This window comes from Heptranchias perlo, chromosome 11 (genome assembly GCF_035084215.1).
Source record: "Heptranchias perlo isolate sHepPer1 chromosome 11, sHepPer1.hap1, whole genome shotgun sequence".
NCBI lineage: Eukaryota > Metazoa > Chordata > Chondrichthyes > Hexanchiformes > Hexanchidae > Heptranchias > Heptranchias perlo.
Window position 1 is genome coordinate 21,489,738 of NC_090335.1, and position 19,522 is coordinate 21,509,259.

A 19,522-nucleotide genomic window follows, 5' to 3' on the forward strand; every position below is an offset into this window, starting at 1 on the left:
AGAGGTTTAGGGAAGGAATTCCAGAGCTTAGGGCCTAGACAGCTGAAGGCATGGCCGCCAATGGTGGAGGAATTAAAATAGGAAGAGGCCAGAATTGGAGGAGTGCAGAGATCTTGGAGGGTTGTAGGGCTGGAGGAGGTTAGAGATAGGGAGGGGCGAAGCCACGGAGGGATTTGAAAACATGGATGAGAATTTTAAAATCGAGGCATTCCCAGACTGGGATCCAACGTAGGTCAGCGAGCACAGGGGTGATGGGTGAACAGGGTTGGTGTGAGTTAGGATACGGGCAGCAGAGTTTTGAATGAGCTCAAGTTTATGGAGGGTGGAAGATGGGAGGCCAGCCAGGAGACCATTGGAATAGTCCAGTCTGGAGGTAACAAAGGCATGGATGAGGGTTTCAGCAGCAGATGAGCTGAGGTGGGATGGAGATGGGCGATGTTACAGAGGAAGAAATAGGCGGTCTTGATGTTGGAGCTGATATGTGTTCGGAAACTCATCTCAGGGTCAAATAGGACATCAAGGTTGCGAATGGTTTGGTTCAGACTCAGTCCGTGGCCAGGGAGAGGGATGGAGTCGGTCGCTATGTGGTGGGGACTGAAGACAACGCCTTCGGTCTTCCCAATATTTAGTTGGAGGAAATTTTTGTTCATCCAGTGATGGTTGTCAGACAAGCAGTGTGACAAATCAGAGACAGTGGAGGGGTCGCGAGAGGTGATGGTGAGATAGAGCTGGGTGTCATCAGGGTACAAGCAGAACCTGATGTTAAGTTTTCGGATGATGTCGCCGAGGGGCAGCACGTGGATGATAAATAGGAGGGAGCCAAGGATAGATCCTTGGGGGACTTCAAAGTTAATGGTGCAGGAGCGGGAAGAGAAGCCATTGCAGGTGATTCTCTGGCTACGACTGGATAGATAAGAATGGAACCAGGCGAGGGCAGTCCCACCCAGCTGGACGACGGAGGATAGATGTTGGAGGAGGAGGTGTGGTCAACCGTGAAAAAGGCTGCGGACAGATTGAGAAGGATGTGGAGGACAGTTTACCACGGTCATAGTCACATGGGATATAATTTACTGAACTTATGCTTATTTCCTGAAACTTATTGCCAGCTGTTGGTTATCATTGTGGGTTAAAATTTCCTCCATTCAGGAATTTTAGTGGAAAATTAGATGCAAGCAATTACTTTATGCTCACTTGGTTTAGTTTGAAGTAGTGTTCGGGATCTACCTTTTCTATACCATTTCTTATGCTATGTATTTGCCTTTTTTTTAGTCTGTAAAGCCCAAGTTGCTGCAGATTTTACTCATCACTCAGTCCTTAAACACTAGGGAGGAATTTTCTGGCTCTTCTTTGAATTGCCTCCTCGGCTTGAATGTCTCCTCTTGACTTGGTGACCAGACTGAAGACCCAAGGGAGGTAATTTTGACTTTGCCCGATAATGTCAAACAGCCGATAGCAAATAGCGATAGTGAAGTCAATGGAAATAAAAATCAGGAGAGATATAAAACAGGCTGCCGATTCGCTAACACCCGTTTTACATTATGGCACAAAGCCAAAATCATCCCCAAGGTGTGCCTTGACCAAAGCACTATAGAGTTTAAGTGAGGCTTCTTCTGACCTGACTTGGCTACATAGTTCACCATTCTGTTGGCATTGTTGATCACTGCTTCGCAATGATTAGACATGTTAAGCGTCGAGTGCACTAAAACTCCTAGATCTCTTTCATCTTCATCCTTACCAATTTCAATATCATTCAGAGAGTACTTATGATGCCCATTTTTGCTTCCTTATGTGCAATATTCCACACTTATCCACATCAAATTTCATCTCTCCATTTTCCCGCATGTTTACAAACCTTTTCCAGCACATTTTACAGTTCCCAAGCTACCTCCTCAGATTCAACTGCTTCTAGTTTGGTATCATCTGATAATCAGCACAGAGTTGATAGGTCTTCTGCTCCCCATTTAAATGACCCTTGCTCTCTGATGCTGCCTCATACCACTCATATAGCTTTTCAAAGAGGGGAACTCTTCCATGGTGAATTGCTGCTCTTCTTTTTAAAAAAACTTTCAAATATTGACAGATCCTGATGGAGTATATCGCTCTCATTTAATCTGTTGCTGGGTCCGTGCTTCTGGATTTATTATGCCAGAGTCCTTCTGAAAACTGCCCTTTGCCAGTCAACCTGAAGCCTCTGAAATGTTAGCCCTTCAAGGTCTGGGGAACAGAGTCCCAGTATGTTTGGAGGAATGTGGTAGTGAATGGATTCACATTTATTCCTTGTAAATGAATCATTTAAAATACATGAGAGAATAGTTATTTTCTCTGTTGTGAAACTCTACGCACGAGCCAATCACAAATGGATCCTCATTGGTTTCTTCTGTATTTTTTCAGTTGCTACCATTGAATAGCTGTTTAGGAAATTAGCTGCCATTATTTTCTTTAGGAGAGCGTGCTTGAAACCTGGGAAAAATTGTGACGCTTATCTCATCCTGATTACTATCTGTTAATGCATTTCTTCTGGTAAAAAAAGGTAATAAAGATGCTGCACGTGCTTGGATTCTTTACCTTGTCTTTAAGTTGTGATAGCGTGGGGGGAACTTCTGTTCATGCAGTGGGAGCCGTCCATTGGGAATTAAATGTTGCATGTATTTTTTCTTTGTTTCATTCTTTTGGGACTTGGCCATTCTATTTTTTATTTAATTCTTCAAGGCTGAATCTTTCCTATCTATTTCATTCCCTCTAGGCCATTTTCACTCATTTGTTTATTTTTTTTGCAATGCATGTTGCTCATATTTGATTCTTTCGTGCCTGGGCCACTCTCCTTTATTTCCCCTTTTCTGGCTGGAGTCACAGATTCCTATTCATTAATTTAATTCTTTGCTGCCCCTACTGTTATTACTCCTTTGTCATACTTTGCAACCTGCAATGGCCTCATTTATTTATACAATTCTCCCAAACCTGCACTGTTCCCATTTACTTCTCGCCCAGAGCTGTTCCAATTTACTTTGTTAATTATCTATGCCCTCTGGCATTCCTATTTCATCCTTTCCAGCTAAAGCCATTCAGATTTATTCAATGCTTCCCCTGCGTCAACCCTCGCAGCATGGCTTCCCTCAAACTTGATGACTAACTGCCACCAGCAGCGTGCTACAGTCAGGAGCCTCATTCACACCAATCTGTGAGCAAGGCCAAAGCAGGTCTGCTTATTCTGAGATAATATATCATGTGGCCCATGGTAAACATGCCTCTTGCTATAAAGCAATGCGTCCTCTGGCTTAATCTGAGCTAAACTATGGGCGATCCACTCATATAAATAACTATAAAGCATTTCTTCATAATATTCTGTTGTATTAAGATGTGCCTTCGACAGTTGTATTTTTTGTTAGGCTAAGGTATCAAGGGGTATGGCGCAAAGTAGTTGAGCTACAGATCAGCTATGATCTAATTGAATGGTGGAACATGCTCAAGGGGCTGAATGACCCACTCCTGCTCCTATGTATTGCAGAAGTGTATCGTGGAGTAACCTTTTTAGAAATCAGTTACCAGTATGGTCTTAAGCTCATAACCATTCATTTAGTAACAAAGGGCAGGATTTTAGCCTGGAAAAATGGATGGGTTGGAGGTGGGGCGGGGCAGTTACAATTGCAAAAATCTAAAACCCGCCCCCAACCTGCCCATTTCCGGTTTTCACGGGGGCGGGACGAACGCCGGACAACCAACCAGCTCTCAGGAGGCTGGTCGGACATTAAAACCTTTAAGGAGTCTGCAGGCCTCCGTTTTCAAAGCTTTTTTGATTTTAGCCTCTGTGGGCAGGGATTCCCGGGCCTTCTGCTTCATGCCACATGAGAGAAGGCGAGAAGGCCTGAAACAGCAGGTAAGTGTCTTTATCGCCCAGCTTGTGGGCCCGGAGGAGCAGGAGTGCTTCCCCAAGGCCCAACAAGCCTACCTGCAGCGACTCCCGCCCCTACACGATCGCTGACCCTCCCACAACGATCGCTGTCCCCCCCCCCCGATCGACAATCGTGACTCCCCCCACTGATCGCCTCCCTGCAATGATCGCAACTCCCCCAACAATTGCCGACTCCCCCCACAACGATCATGACCCCCTCCCCAACGATTGCCGACCCCCCCCCCCCCACCAATGATCACAGGCCCCCACGATGACCCCAACCCATCCCCTTACAGTGCCTGAAGGACCACCCCCCCACCGGCGCTATTTAAAGGGACCATGCAGGTGTTGCAGGTTAGTTGCTGGATTATTGCTTCTGGCTGCTGGAGGAGTAGGAAGTGTTTTTTGAAGCTCCCTATTCTTATTGAGAGTTCCAACACTACTTTTGGGAGTGCTTTGGCAGGTATTGCCTTCCGGGTCGGAAAGTTACAACCTTGGTGGAACAACATTCCTGCCAACGTGGGCGGTCTGCTAGGGCTCCCGCTGGGCATTGAGCACGACTGGGAGCTTGCAGAGAGTCCACGCCCAGCAGGTCAAGCTGCGAGGAGATGGAGGACGAAGAGGCACAGGGCACTGAGCAGGAGGCCGCATACAATGAGGGCCTTCCAGGATCAATTCTCTTACCTCAACATGATCGAGGAGGATTGCATCCAATGCCTGAGGTTCACCAAGGAAGCCGTGACCGAGATCTGTCAACTGGCGCGGCCACAACTGCAGCCTCAGAGCAGGGCGAGGACAGCATTGCCTGTGGCTGTGAAGGTCACTGTGGCGCTGAATTTCTACGGCTCAGGAACATTTCAGGCCTCTGCTGGCGACATGTGCAACATCTCGCAGTGTGCAGTGCACTGCTGCATAAGGGAGGTCACGACGCACTGTACCACATGAGGAACAGGTTCATCACCTTCCCTCTCCACAGAGACAATCAGAACGAGCGAGCACAGGGGTTCGCCCACATTGCTTGCTTCCCCATGGCGCAGGGTGACATTGACTGCACACATATTGTCCTGCGTGCCCCGCACATCCAATCGGCTGTCTTCGTCAATCGAAAGGGCTTCCACGCCCTCAACGTGCAGCTGGTGTGCAATCAATGCATCGAATCATGGAGGTCAGTGTCCACCACCCTGGGAGCAGTCACAATACCTTCGTCATGCAGCAGTCCAACGTGCCAGCTATCTTTCATCCGACTTGGCCAGTCAAAGGCTGGCTACTGGGTGACAAGGGCTACCCCCTCACGACGTGGCTCATGACACCGGTCAGAAATCCACGCACACATGCACAGCAGGCCTATAATGAGAGCCATGCTGCCACACGCAACATCGTGGAGCACACCATAGGCCTCCTCAAACAACGCTTCCGCTGACTAGACCGGTCTGGAGGAGCCCTGCAGTACTCCCCCGAGTGGGTGGGCAGATTCATGGTGGTCTGCTGCATGCTGCACAACCTCACCATCATGAGGGACCAGTCTTTGCCACCAATGACTGCAGAAGATCCTGAGCCAGAGGTGGAGGAGGAGGAGGCTGAGGAGGAAGAGGAGCACGAGGAGAAAGAGGCTGAGGAGGAGCAGGAGGAGGGGGTGGAGCTGGAAGAGGAGGTGGAGGAAGACACAAGGGTGCAGCAGGAACCACACGCCTTGTCTGCATGGGCTCTGCGTGCTCGCCTGATCCGTGCCCGCTATCAATAATTGGAACTACATCCCCCAACTCACCAACAGTCCTACATTCCCCACTTTTCCCCTCCCACAAGACAGTCAAATCGCCCTTCATCTGATTACTCATTGGTTTCCCTCTCAGCTCATTGCATAAATAAAAACCACCACCAAATGCAAATTCAAAGTCTCATTTATGGATGAAGAAATGAAATTATGCAAACATAACAGTACTATTCACCCCTGTGCATTCCTTTAGTGCCTGTTGTTCGTGTGCCTTTACCTATCCTAGTGCTCCTACGAGGTGCTTCCTCAGTGGCTGGAGCATGGGTGGTGGGAGGCTGCTGGCCTTCAATGGAGGAACGTCCAGATGGCCTTGGAGGAAGACCTTGAGCAGCTCTGGGCCTGGAAGTTCCGGCTTCAGACTGCACCATCTCAGCATGGGCTGCAGCAGTCTGGCCTGGCTGGCAGACAGGCAACAACAGGGGCACTGGCGGAGTGGCAGGGGTGGGAGCAGGAATGTTGTTGTCCTGGGAGAGGACAGCAGGTCTGACTGCCATGGCGTCATTGCCACTCTCTGGGGGCGGCACCTCAACAATCCTGCTGATCGGCTTGAGAACGGATTGCTGAAATGCTGTGATGCCCTGGAAGCCCCGTTCCACAGTGGTCCCCAGAGTCATGTTAGCAGCAGTCTGAGCTTCCAAGGCAACAGTCTGAGCTTCCAAGGCAGCAGTCTGAGCTCCAAATGCAGCAGTCAGACCTTGGGTGGCAGATGTTTGTACTGCAATGGATGCTGTGACATCAGCCATCAGATGCTGCATCATGGTGGATTCCACGGATGCGCTGATGGAAGTGACCACCCGTTCCATGTTGGAAAGGATGGGCTCCAAGCTCTGCGCAAAGCCCTGCACCAAGTTGGAGCTGGACTCCTCCATGCCCCTTCGCATTGTGCGCAGGCTTTATGGCAGGCTTTCCAGTGCCCCAAGCATTTGGTGGTGTGTGCCCATCAGCCGTCTTCTGCAGCCTGGCCCATCTGAGTCCTCATCTGACTCCTCTGCAGCAGAACTAGAGAGCGACCTCGCCCTCCGGCCAGCTGGCATCTGTGGTATCCGTTCCCTCCGCCCTGACTCCTGCACACTTGTGCTTGGTGTCTCACCACGTGCAGATCCCTCCTCTAACCTAACCTCTAAAGGATGCACAATGTCTGTCTCTGAGCTGGTGGAAGCAAGTGTCAGATCGAGTGACGGTGTGGCTTCAGTGTCCTCCTCCTCCTCCTCCTCCTGTTCCGCCACGTGTTCTTGGGTATCTGCAATGACAAAGGGAAACAGGTTGAGTTGTGGAGTGGGGAGAGGAGCAAGTAAAAGGTGTGTGCTGAAAGCATCTGCAGCTCGTGAGTCAGAAAAGATCATGGGAGGAGGGAGATGTGGAAAAGGAGAAGGAGCATTAGATATGCAGAGACCCCCCCTTAACCGGGACCTCCAGTGCAGCACGTTGTGACGGCTACAGCGACGGCCCGCCCAATGATCCGCAGCACTGTCTCCTCTAGGGGGGTGAGGACGTGCAAACGTGCCCGTCCACCCTCAGGTCTCTCCTGCTGCCGGGTGTTGTGCGCCACCTTCTCCTGCAAGACAGAGGACAGTGTGTTAGTGAGTGTCCTGCAAGGTGTGTGGGTGATGTGCCTGTCATGGACGAACAGCTGCCAGTTTGTGTGAATTGTGCGGTGGTTGTGTGGCCTGCAAGTTTGGTACTATGTGCGGGTGAGATGCAGCATTGCGTATGGATGGGCAGTGTTTGTTGGTGGGTGGGTGACGGCAGGTGTCGTGCATGGAGTATTGGTGCAGTTGGTAGGATGTGCCACTTGACACTTGCATTCATTCACCTTGACCACTCGTGTCAAATCATTAAACTTCTTCCGGCACTGCACCTCCTGCGCCACAACCTGCCAATGCCTACGCAGCTGTAGTCTAGAGGGTCTCCAGCCACCCTGCGGTGACATGTTTGCCCTCCTTTTGTCTACGCCTTCCACCAGGGCCTCCAGAGCATCGTCCAAGAATCGTGGAGCCCTCTCTCTTGCCGGTGTAGCTACTCGTGATGCCATTCTCCTTTCTCCTACTTGGCTGTGTATCTTCCATTGGAAATGTGCATGCACCTTTAAGTAGTGCTGGCTGCTGATGACGTGCGCTGTGCACGCCCCATTTCGAACTTCCTCATTCTCCGTGCAGCCTCTCAGCAGCGCGAGTTGTGCTGGCTGCACGGAGATTTCATGGTAAGTAGCAGGCAGCACGAAATTCACGTGCTGCCTGTGTAGGGTCTTGAGTGTTGTTGGAGCTGCACTCATCCAGGCAAGTGGAGAGTGTTCCTTCAGACTCCTGACTTGTGCCTTGTAGATGGTGGAAAGGCTTTGGGGAGGCAGGAGGTGACTCACTCACCACAGAATACCCAGCCTCTGACCTGCTCTTGTAGCCACAGTATTTATGTGGCTGGTCCAGTTAAGTTTCTGGTCAATGGTGACCCCCAGGATGTTGTTGATGGGGGATACGGCGATGGTAATGTCGTTGAATGAATGGGGGAGGTGGTTAGACTCTCTCTTGTTGGAGATGGTCATTGCCTGGCACTTGTCTGGCGCGAATGTTACTTGCCACTTATCAAGCCAAGCCTGGATGTTGTCCAGGTCTTGCTGCATGCAGGCCCGGACTGCTTCATTATCTGAGGGGTTGTGAATGAAACGGAACACTGTGCAATCATCAGCAAACATCCTCATTTCTGACTTTATGATGGAGGGAAGGTCATTGATGAAGCAGCTGAAGATGGTTGGGCCTAGGACACTGCCCTGAGGAACTCCTGCAGCAATGTCCTGGGGCTGAGATGATTGGCCTCCAACAACCACTACCATCTTCCTTTGTGCTAGGTATGACTCCAGCCACTGGAGAGTTTTCCCCCTGATTCCCATTGACTTCAATTTTACTAGGGCTCCTTGGTGCCACACTTGGTCAAATGCTGCCTTGATGTCATGGGCAGTCACTCTCACCTCACCTCTGGAATTCAACTCTTTTGTCCATGTTTGGACCAAGACTGTAATGAGGTCTGGAGCCGAGTGGTCCTGGCGGAACCCAAACTGAGCATCGGTGAGCAGGTTATTGGTGAGTAAGTGCCGCTTGATAGCACTGTCGACGACACCTTCCATCACTTTGCTGATGATTGAGAGTAGACTGATGGGGCAGTAATTGGCCAGATTGGATTTGTGCTGCTTTTTGTGGACAGGACATACCTGGGCAATTTTCCACATTGTCGGGTAGATGCCAGTGTTCTCGCTGTACTGAAACAGTTTGGCTAGAGGTGCAGCTAGTTCTGGAGCACAAGTCTTCAGCACTACAGCCGGGATGTTGTCGGGGCCCATAGCCATTGCTGTATCCAGTGCATTCAGCTGTTTCTTGATATCACGTGGAGTGAATGGAATTGGCTGAAGACTGGCCTCTGTGATGGTGGGGATATCAGAGGAGGCCGAGATGGATCATTCACTCGGCACTTCTGGCTGAAGATGGTTGCAAACGCTTCAGCCTTGTCTTTTGCACTCACTTGCTGGACTCCGCCATCATTGAGGTTGGGGATGTTCACAGAGCCTCCTCCTCCCGTTAGTTGTTTAATTGTCCACCACCATTCACGACTGGATGTGATAGGACTACAGAGCTTTGATCTGATCCATTGGTTGTGGAATTGCTTAGCTCTGTCTATAGCATGTTGCTTCCACTGTTTAGCATGCATGTAGTCCTGAGTTGTAGCTTCACCAGGTTGGCACCTCATTTTTAGGTACGCCTGGTGCTGCTCCTGGCATGCTCTTCTACACTCCTCGATCCCCTGGCTTGTTGGTAATGGTAGAGTGAGGAATATGCCGGGCCATGAGGTTACAGATTGTGCTGGAATACAATTCTGCTGCTGATGGCCCACAGCTGCTAGATCTGTTCTGAATCTATCCCATTTAGCACGGTGGTAGTGCTACACAACACGTTGGATGGTGTCCTCAGTGCGAAGACGGGACTTCGTCACCACAAGGACTGTGCGGTTGTCTCTCCTACCAATACTGTCATGGACAGATGCACATGAAACAGGTAGATTGGTGAGGACGAGGTCAAGTAGGTTTTTCTCTCGTGTTGGTTCGCTCACCACCTGCTGCAGGCCCAGTCTGGCAGCTGTGTCCTTCAGGACTTGGCCAGCTCGGTCAATAATGGTGCTACCGAGCCACTTTTGGTGATGGACATTGAAGTCCCCCACCCAGAGTAGATTCTGTGCCCTTGCTACCCTCAGTGCTTCCTCCAAGTGGTGCTCAACATGGAGGAGGACTGATTCATCAGTTGCGGGAGAGCGGTAGGTGGTAATCAGCAGGAGGTTTCCTTGCCCATGTTTGACCTGATGTCATGAGATTTCATGGGGTCCAGAGTCAATGTTGAGGACTCCCAGGGCCAGTCCCTCCTGACTGTATATCACTGTACCGCCACCTCTGGTGGGTCTGTCCTGCCGGTGGGACAGGGCATACCCAGGGATGGTGTTGGAAAAGTCTGGGACGTTGGCTGAAAGGTATGATTCTGTGAATATGGCTATGTCTGGCTGTTGCTTGACTAGTCTGTGGGACAGCTCTCCCCATTTGGCACAAGTCCTCAGATGTTAATGAGGAGGACTTTGCAGGGTCGACTGGGCTTGGTTTTCCTTTGTCGTGTCTGGTGCCTAGTGGTCCGGCCGGTTTTATTCTTATTATCACTTTTTGTAGTGAGATTGTACAACTGAGTGGCTTGCTAGGACATTTCAGAGGATGATTAAGAATCAATCACATTGCTGTGGGTCTGAAGTCACATATAGGCCAGACTGCGTAAGGATGGCAGGTTTCCTTCCCTAAAGAACATTAGTTATTAACATTGATATAACTACCTGTCCGCAGGTAAATACTAGTGGTTGATTGATGGATACTGAATCAGTAATGATACAGATGCCCCACAAGGCAGTACTGGACTTGCATTGGCAAAACAGGAGTCAGAGGTAAAAGTTCACTGTATTCCTCAGCCAGTTGTTCCGATTCTCACACTTTTTCAATTTTGCAATAGCTTTTCACAGTGCCTAATCTATACCAGTAGTTACTATTTAACAAAATGTACTGAAGTAGACTGGATTGCTAACAGGATCATCTATTAAATGCTGTGATAAAGATTCAGCAACCCATGGCACTCTACAAACAGCTGCTAAAAGGTGACTGGTATCATTTTTATTACTGAAGTCATATATGGCAGAAAAGTGGCAAATGGAATTCAATCCGGAGAAGTGTGAAGTAATGCATTTAGGGAGGGCAAACAAGGCAAGGGAATACACAATAAATGGTAGGATACTGAGAAGTGTAGAGGAACAGAGGGACCTTGGAGCGCCTGTCCACAGATCCCTGAAGGTAGCAGGACAGGTAGATAAGGTAGTTAAAAGGCATACGGGATACTTTCCTTTATTAGCCAAGGCATAGAATATAAGAGCAGGGAGGTTATGCTAGAACTGTATAAAACACTAGTTAGGCCACAGCTAGAGTCCTGTGTACAGTTCTGGTCACCACATTACAGGAAGGATGTGATTGTACTGGAGAGGGTACAGAGGAGATTGATGAGGGTGTTACCAGGACTGGAGAATTTTAGCTATGAGGAAAGATTGGATATGCTGGGGTTGTTTTCTTTGGAACAGAGGAGGCTGAGGGGAGATTTAATTGAGGTGTATAAAATTATGAGGGGCCTTGATGGAGTGGATAGGAAGGACCTATTTCCCGTAGCAGAGAGGTCAATAACCAGGGAGCATAGATTTAAAGTAATTGGTAGAAAGATTAGAGGGGAGTTGAGGAGAACTTTTTTCACCCAAAGGGTGGTGGAAGTCTGGAACTCACTGCCTGAAAGGATGGTAGAGGCAGAAACCCTCATCGCATTTATAAAGTACTTGGATATATACTTGGAGTGTTGTGACCTACAAGGCTATGGACCAAGAGCTGGAAAGTGGGATTAGGCTGGATAGCTCTTTATTGGCTGGCACAGACAGCATAGGCCGAATGGCCTCCTTCTGTGCTGTAAATTTCAATGATTCTATATATTATGCCCCTTCCCATAAGATGAAAAATATTTTCAGTTTCAACCCTATTCTCGTTGAAATTAAAGCTGTCATTTCTGTATTGAATTTCTAAAGCCAGTAATCTGTAATTCTGAGCTATTAGATTTTTAGATTAGATGCCTCATGCCAGTGATGTAGATTAATATAATAATTCCTTGGCATGTACTCCATTCGCTGGTCTGAAGACTGCTTGGATGGAAATATGTGGAGAATGTGTGCTTTCACATTTTACAACTTCAGGTAGGAACTATTGAGGTCAAAGATCAAGGCTGATATTTTTGAAACACCAATTTGAGTGAAAGGTCTAGTATGCATGTCTAATTCTTAAGCTGAAACTATATTGAAAATGGGAAGATAAGAGTTTTTAGATATGGTACATCACACCAAAATTAACCAAACAAGTTGCAAGAAACAAAAATGAAGACAGGCTATCTATTTGCTCTACTGAGCTGGTCTGTACGATCTTGTATAAGGTAAAGCTTGATTTATTGATAGATGTAATATGTGTACTTTCATTAAAGGGAAAGTGACGGTATGGATGGAGAGATGGCAGAAAGGCAGACAGAAAAGGATTGCATTAAATGGATGTTTCTGAATCTGATGAGCAGTGGCCGGAGAGTTGTCCCAAGGATTGGCGTTGGCTTATTTTTGTCCTCAATATATGTAAATATCTGAACTTAGATATGAACAGGTGGATAGGAAGGTTTGCTGATGCTACCAAATGGGGAAGAATAGTAAACAGACCAGGAAGAATGCAGAGACCACCAGAGGGCATTTTCTCTCTGTTTTCTTTTCTTCTCTCCCTTTCTCTTCCCTTCTCTAACTCTCTCTCCCCTTTTCTCTTCCCTCCCTCTCTCTTTTCTCTCCATTTCTCTCTTCCTCCTTTCTTTCCTTTCTCCTCCTCTCCCCTTTTCTCCTCTCTCTATCTTTCCCCCTCTCTCTCTCCTTCTATCTCTCTCTCCCCTTCTCCCTCTATCTCTCTCTCTCCCCCTATCTCTCTCTCTCCCCCTCTCCCTCTATCTCTCTCTCCCCCTCTCCCTCTATCTCTCTCTCCCCCTCTCCCTCTATCTCTCTCTCTCCCCCTCTACTTCTATCTCTCTCTCTCCCTCTATCTCTATCTTTCTCTCCTCTTTTCCCTCTATCTCTCTCTCCCCCTCCCTCTATCTCTCTCTCCCCCTCCCTCTATCTCTCTCTCCCCCTCCCTCTATCTCTCTCTCCCCCTCCCTCTATCTCTCTCTCCCCCTCCCTCTATCTCTCTCTCCCCCTCCCTCTATCTCTCCCTCCCTCTCCCTCTCCCTCTATCTCTCTCTCCCTCTCCCCCTCTCCCTCTATCTCTCTCTCCCCCTCTCCCTCTATCTCTCCTCCTCTATCTCTCTCTCCCCGTTTCCCTCTATCTCCCTCTCCTCCTTCCCAACCCAACACCATGGGCTCGAATTTACCAGGCCTGCGGGTTCCCAGCGGGTGGTCCTCCGGGAGCGTGGTCAACACGCTCGGCGAAATTAGTGGGTTGCCCGCGCGATCGTAGCAGGCAACACACTAATAGGAATCAATTACCTGCTCCTCCGGGGTCCACGGCGCTGGCCTGCGCGTCGGGCGGGCTGCGCATGCGCAGTACGATCTGTCAGCTGGAGGCTCTCTAGTTAAAGGGGCAGTCCTCCACTGATAGATGCTGCAACCAATGGGACAAATTGCAGCATGGAGCAGCCCAGGGGGAAGGCTGCTCCCAGTTTAATGATGCCTCACCCCAGGTATCATCAGATGGGGTGAGGAGGAGGGGGAGGACACAGATCTTCCCCCCGGCGGGCGGGAGGAAGCGGCCTGCCTCTGCCACCAAGAAGGCCTGGCTCGAGGTGGCAGAGGGGGTCACCTGCGCCACCAACATATCGCCCACCTGCATACAGTGCAGGAGGCGCTCCAATGACCGCAGTAGGTCAGCCGCAGTGAGAACACGAAGTCTTTCCCCTACACTCCGTCTGCCACAACACTGCCCCCACCCCACATCTCCTTCGGCACCGCCAACACTATTCTGTCACATCACCCTTCATACCCACTCAAACCCCATCCTCATCTTACCTCCACCTACTCACCTCGCCAGTACTCATCCTGCCACTAACACTCAACCCAATCCTCATACAATCTCATTGCTCCATCCCATACTCACCCTCTCGTGCATCTCCCTCACGGCCAGCCTCACTCAACCTGCCACCACCAGTGCTGCTGCCACAGGGCATGCATCACATATGTGCAGTAGGCAGCGTAAGGCAAACGTGTCGTGAGCATGAAGGGGGTGCACAAGGGTGTCTGAGGGTTTGTCCTGGGTGTTACCTATATTGAATTTCAGAGCAACAAACAGCACACATTATATTGACACCACCACTGCCATGTCTCCGCGAATCCTGTCAGTTGTGTCCAATAATGCCCGCTCCTGGGTATCACTATGAGGACCCACCACTGATGCCACCCATCGTGTTACTGCAGAGTAGGTGCAGGTGTATTTGCAGGGCTCTTCCGCGCAGACGACTGAGAGACATCGGCGGTGTAGCCGGCTGCACCCTGGAAGGATGCAGAGGAGAAGTTGTGGAGGGCAGTGGTGACTTTGCCAGCGACAGGTAAGCAGTTGGTGCTGGGGCCAGCCAGGAGCAGCTCGGCATGAAAGAGGCTGCAGATCTCCACGACTACATGTCGAGCGAATCTGCGCCTCCCTGTGCACTGCTGCTCGGAGAGGTCCGGGGAGCTGCGCCTCGGTCTGTGGACCCTGTGGCGAGGGTAGTGCCCTCTGCGATGCGTCTCTCCCTGCGGTAGCCCTCCCTCCTGCTGTGCAGGTGGGCGTGCAACAACACCGTGTTGGGGGGCTCCACGTCTCTGCGGTGGACGGCGTGGACTGCGAGGCTGCTGGGGCTGGTCATGCTGTTCGTCCTCCGAGGGTGTCCACGCACCACCCATCTGGCAGGTGTTGGTCTGAGGGGTTGTGCAGGGTAGGTGGGTGGTTCCTCGGACTGGGGCTGCGGTTTCGTGTCGGTCTGTCCTCTGGCTTGGCGGGGGGTGGTGGAGGGCAGGGGTTGCTCTACGTGACACGGTGGCCTCCTGCGTGGGTGAGGGCTCTCCCCCGTGGAGTGCACCTTGGCACCTGCCACAGGCTGCTGGCTGCAACACGCCAGGTTGGAGAGAGACTGTTTCCTCCAGTGTGTGAAACTCACTGCCTTGAACCTAAAATCCCACACTTCCTCTTTTGATAGCTGCTTCAGCTCATTAAATGACCTCAACAAGCAAGGTAAGTACACTCAAGTGGAACCCCGCTGGCTTTAATTGCCTGCGGGATTCCCACCAGCGGGGCTTGCGCGCGCAGCCCCGCACGTCAGCGCGGTACCCTGAAGTGGCCGGGATTTTGGCGCGATCCGGTCACGTGACCGGATATCGGGATTTTCGGGGTCCCCCCGCTGGAAACCCGCAGGAAACCCGACGCGAAAATCGAGCCCCATCTGTCTCTGTTTTTCTTTCTCCTCTTGGGTTGCACTGATGCTGAAATTGGTATTGTAGGATTTTCAGGATATTTGTTAACCAAAAGAATTAGCTCCAAACTGACTCATTGGACCAGAATTTGCTGCCAAAATAATGGCGAGTTTAATACATATGCCGTTATTAGTATGTAAATCGCCACAGAAAGCTAGGGCTGGTACTTAACAGCGTAAGGACCCTTTTAATGACAGGATTTATGTTCCTGCAATGCCACTCAATCTCTCTGGCCCAGAAAGGGAACAACTGAAACAATGGAGTCTCATTCCTGCAGGTGGTAAATTGTTCTTTAACATTTCTAAAATTTAAATTTTTTAAATTTTTTCTTACTTTTTCTTTCTGTCTCTTTTTTTTCTCTCTCTTAATCCAGTCTTTCTTTCCCTCTCTTTATTTCTATTTCTGTATCTGACTTGACTCTAATTCACCCTATTTCCTTCTCCGTCGTTCCTCTGTTTCTTTCTCAATCCTTAAATCTCATTGGTTAAGGAGATAGACTGTTGGCCCCGTCATTCACTAAGGTCCTAGATGCCCCGTTTCCCTCACTGTGCCATTATCAACTCGCACATCCAGCAATTTGCAGCTCAAAAAATTTACGAGTTGAAGGGTGAGGGAAAAAGTCTAACTAAACGGGTTTGCTGCAAGATGCCCTGCTCCAGCAAATTCTGGGCCAATATTCTTTCACTTATACCAGTCTAAAAGCACACAATCATTTTATTAATCAAATTGGAATATACAACATAAATGTATGTCATTTTGTGCAAGACAACTTATTAAATACTGTTTTAGTCAAATAACAGCAAAAGATTTCTCTATTGCTCTTGATGGACTCTATATTTACTCCAGTTTTCCATTCTATCAGTGGTTCCTAGAGATGTTCACCCTCCTCTGCAGGAGATTTGTCTGAATCTAATTTTTGTTGCATTTTCCCTCTCTCTGTTTCTGTGTTTCTTATGAAGTTCTTTCTCTCATTCTCTAGTTTCTCAAATACGTGTCATCCTGTGTGTTCACAATCTTGTCCTCTAAGCTGCTGCTAGTCTCTGGCTTACTGCTGCTCTCCCTCTCATCTCAGACTCTTGTCTCTTGGGCCGCTGCTCAAGTGTAATCAAATTGAAAACAAATAGAAAAAACTCTGGGCATCTCTGAAACTTGTAATTTTTCTCACTTGACAATTGGACACATCTTCTGTCAACTGCTCTTGTCTCGCTATCTAATATAAATAAAGTTAGAAGGTTATTCATTAGGGACAAACTCTTGTGTATGTGTGAATTGGACTGTCATTGGTTATAACAGTGCTTCTCACTTTTTTCAGCTGGATCCCTCCTTATATCCTGTCACATTAGTGGTCTTTCCTCTTTCACTTGTGCTTCTCCCTCACTCTCCTCCTTTACTTCTGTTGCTCTCATTTTCTTCTTCCCGTTCCGCCTCCACTTCTGTTTCTATCTTTTCCTCTCCCTTTCCTCTCTATGCTCCTTTCCTCTCCATGTTTTACTTTTCTTTTGCCCCTCTTAATTGTTTTCACTTTTATCTCCCTAGCAGGCTGATTGTGAATAACAATCCTAGTCCTTGAACAGTGGTCCTAGAATTTAGGTGGCGGAACTTGATCCAAGAGCGTTGGCCATTGAACAGCAAGGAGAGAACATAGCATGCTTGCACCTGCAAATTGTAGAGGGATTCCTGCACATGCGCATTTGTTGTTTATATCAGGGCTGTTACATTGGGCCGTTGAATGTGGGTAGTCAGTTGGCTGGGTGAGAAAGTTGTACCCAGAGGCCAACATGTTCAAAAGGCATAGGGGGATGTGTTGTGCTGTTTGTGGAAGAAGGAGGAAAAGTTGTTGGAGCCAAGTTTAAGGGTATGTTTGTGATTCTCCTGTGATTTTGTTATGTAATAGATTTTACTTTTAGGTTTTATAATGAGGTTGAGGAACTCTCCTGTTAGTTGCATCTTGAAGAATTTTCTTTAGCTGGAATATGACTGAGTAATTTTTTTTTGGTAGAATGTGATTGAAGTCAATACTGAATTGGGGAGGAAGGTTTTGCATTATATAATTATCATAATCACTATGTGATTAACAAATGGTGAATAACAAAAGTAGAATGTAACTAGTGAAGACAAAGAAAGTTCACATACAGACTCCACAGTCATGATGTAGACAACAGATGCAAGAGACTTTATTATAAAGATTATGGCCTTGATATTACAGTGTGGGATACTTGCATAAGAATGTTCAACTCATGCATTTGAAATCCCTCTACCATTATTTTAGCAGAGATGTTCACCCATTAAAATACATGGATTATTACCTCGATTAAAATAGCAGAGAGGGACTTAAGGCAAATGTGTTAAGTTTTTATATATCAGTATCCCACTGCATAATTTCAGGGGTTATGTTCTGTTGCCTTATCTATTATCTGTGTACTATTTATTTTTGTACTCAAGTTACTATTTATTTTTGTATTCATGTTCTAAAGTACATTTTTTTGTCTGTGATGAATTTCTTAACTTATATTTTGTATTGCTAGAACCAGCATATGAGGGGTTAAAACAGGATGGCACAGGGTATTTCTCAAAGGAAAGCTCTAGATGAGCTGACTGTAGTGTTCTTAGGAAGTGCAAATTGATCAGGCTGAAGACAACAATAATAATACGTCAAAAGCAAAATACTGCGGATGCTGGAAATCTGAAATAAAACCAGAAAATGCTGGAAAACACTCAGCGGGTCAGGCAGCGTCTGTGGAGAAAGAAAGAGAGTTAACGTTTCAGATTGATGGTCATAATAGATGTCAACTGGCCAGACCTTTCACATTCAGTGAGAAACATCCTTGCCTTTGTTAAAAGATTGCCTTCTTTTAATATTGATGAATTGCTGAGTGCTTTAATGTATTTTTGAGAAATGCAGGCATTTGTTGCTCTGTTCCAGTCTCTGCAAGGTGTTGAAAAGCCACCAGTTCACAGATCAAAGGATCGGCCCCAGCCTGCGGGAATGATTGACCGCTGTTTCGGAAGCTTTTTGAGAAGAGGAAAGGGGCATTGATCACCTGGAACCCTCAGTGATGGACAACTGGTGAGCAGAGACTTACAGAATCTCTGGCAGAATCATTTCGGCTGCCTATAGCCAATCTTGAGGAAGCAGTCAGTGAGTGTTTGGATCTCATAGCTACCAGCTGCAAAGCTGTGTGTTTAAAGTTGTGCCAACCACTGGCAGGTAGGCCAGAGTGAGTTCACAGTAAATGAACTTCTGTGTTTAGAAAGTATGTTGTGTCGTTATTATTTTTACCAATTCAAGGAGTGTAGGGAAATGTATATCTTGCTGTTTTATACTAAACAATTTTACAACACCAAGTTATAGTCCAGCAATTTTATTTTAAATTCACAAGCTTTCGGAGGCTTCCTCCTTCGTCAGGTGAACGATGATTTCCACATCGTTCACCTGAGGAAGGAGGTAGCCTCCGAAAGCTTGTGAATTTAAAATAAAATTGCTGGACTATAACTTGGTGTTGTAAAATTGTTTACAATTGTCAACCCCAGTCCATCACCGGCATCTCCACATCATGTTTTATACTAGTCATTGTTCGTTCACATATCTAATGTAAATAAATCCACTTATTGGTGCAAAGTCTGTTTTGATTTGGTAAGAGTGATTATGCATTTAGCTGTTTGAAGACAGGAGAATTCAGGAGATGGTATGTGCAATATTGCAATAACCAGTGCACAGAGGAAGGATTCTCTGTTATGATCCTTGGGTTTCGTTATCATTTACCTATATATTGGCCAGGAAATGTGAACTCTGGATACTAAGGAAGGCGAGGTCTACTTATGGATTGGTCACTGAAGCTATGCCCGAGAAAATATCTAGTGTCATAACCCAAATCATGAGAATAAACAGTTACAAAGTCAAAACTGCGTTTTTTTTTTAAACAAAGCAAAAATGAGATCCTTGCCTGAGAATTAAAAAAACAATTCCAAATATAGAATATTTCCCAGGTGCCAAGATTGGTTTTCAGGATTATTCGAGTGGGAATTTCTTGCAAGAGCTGGGAGGTAAAAATAATATTTTACACTTGCAACTTTTGGGAAATTTTCTGAAGTTTGTGAATATAAATTGCAGACATTCATACAAAAATAATCAGGAGGAATTGTGTCTTTTTTGCTGATAGTGTGACAGATATTGCCATGTCTTCAATCCTTTGATTGGTGACTCTTCTAAATTCAATTTATTTGCAGATTTTGTCACAGCTAGACAGATTGCTGGGCTGAAAGGAGTAGGAGTTAAATGTGACTCTAGTTAAGAT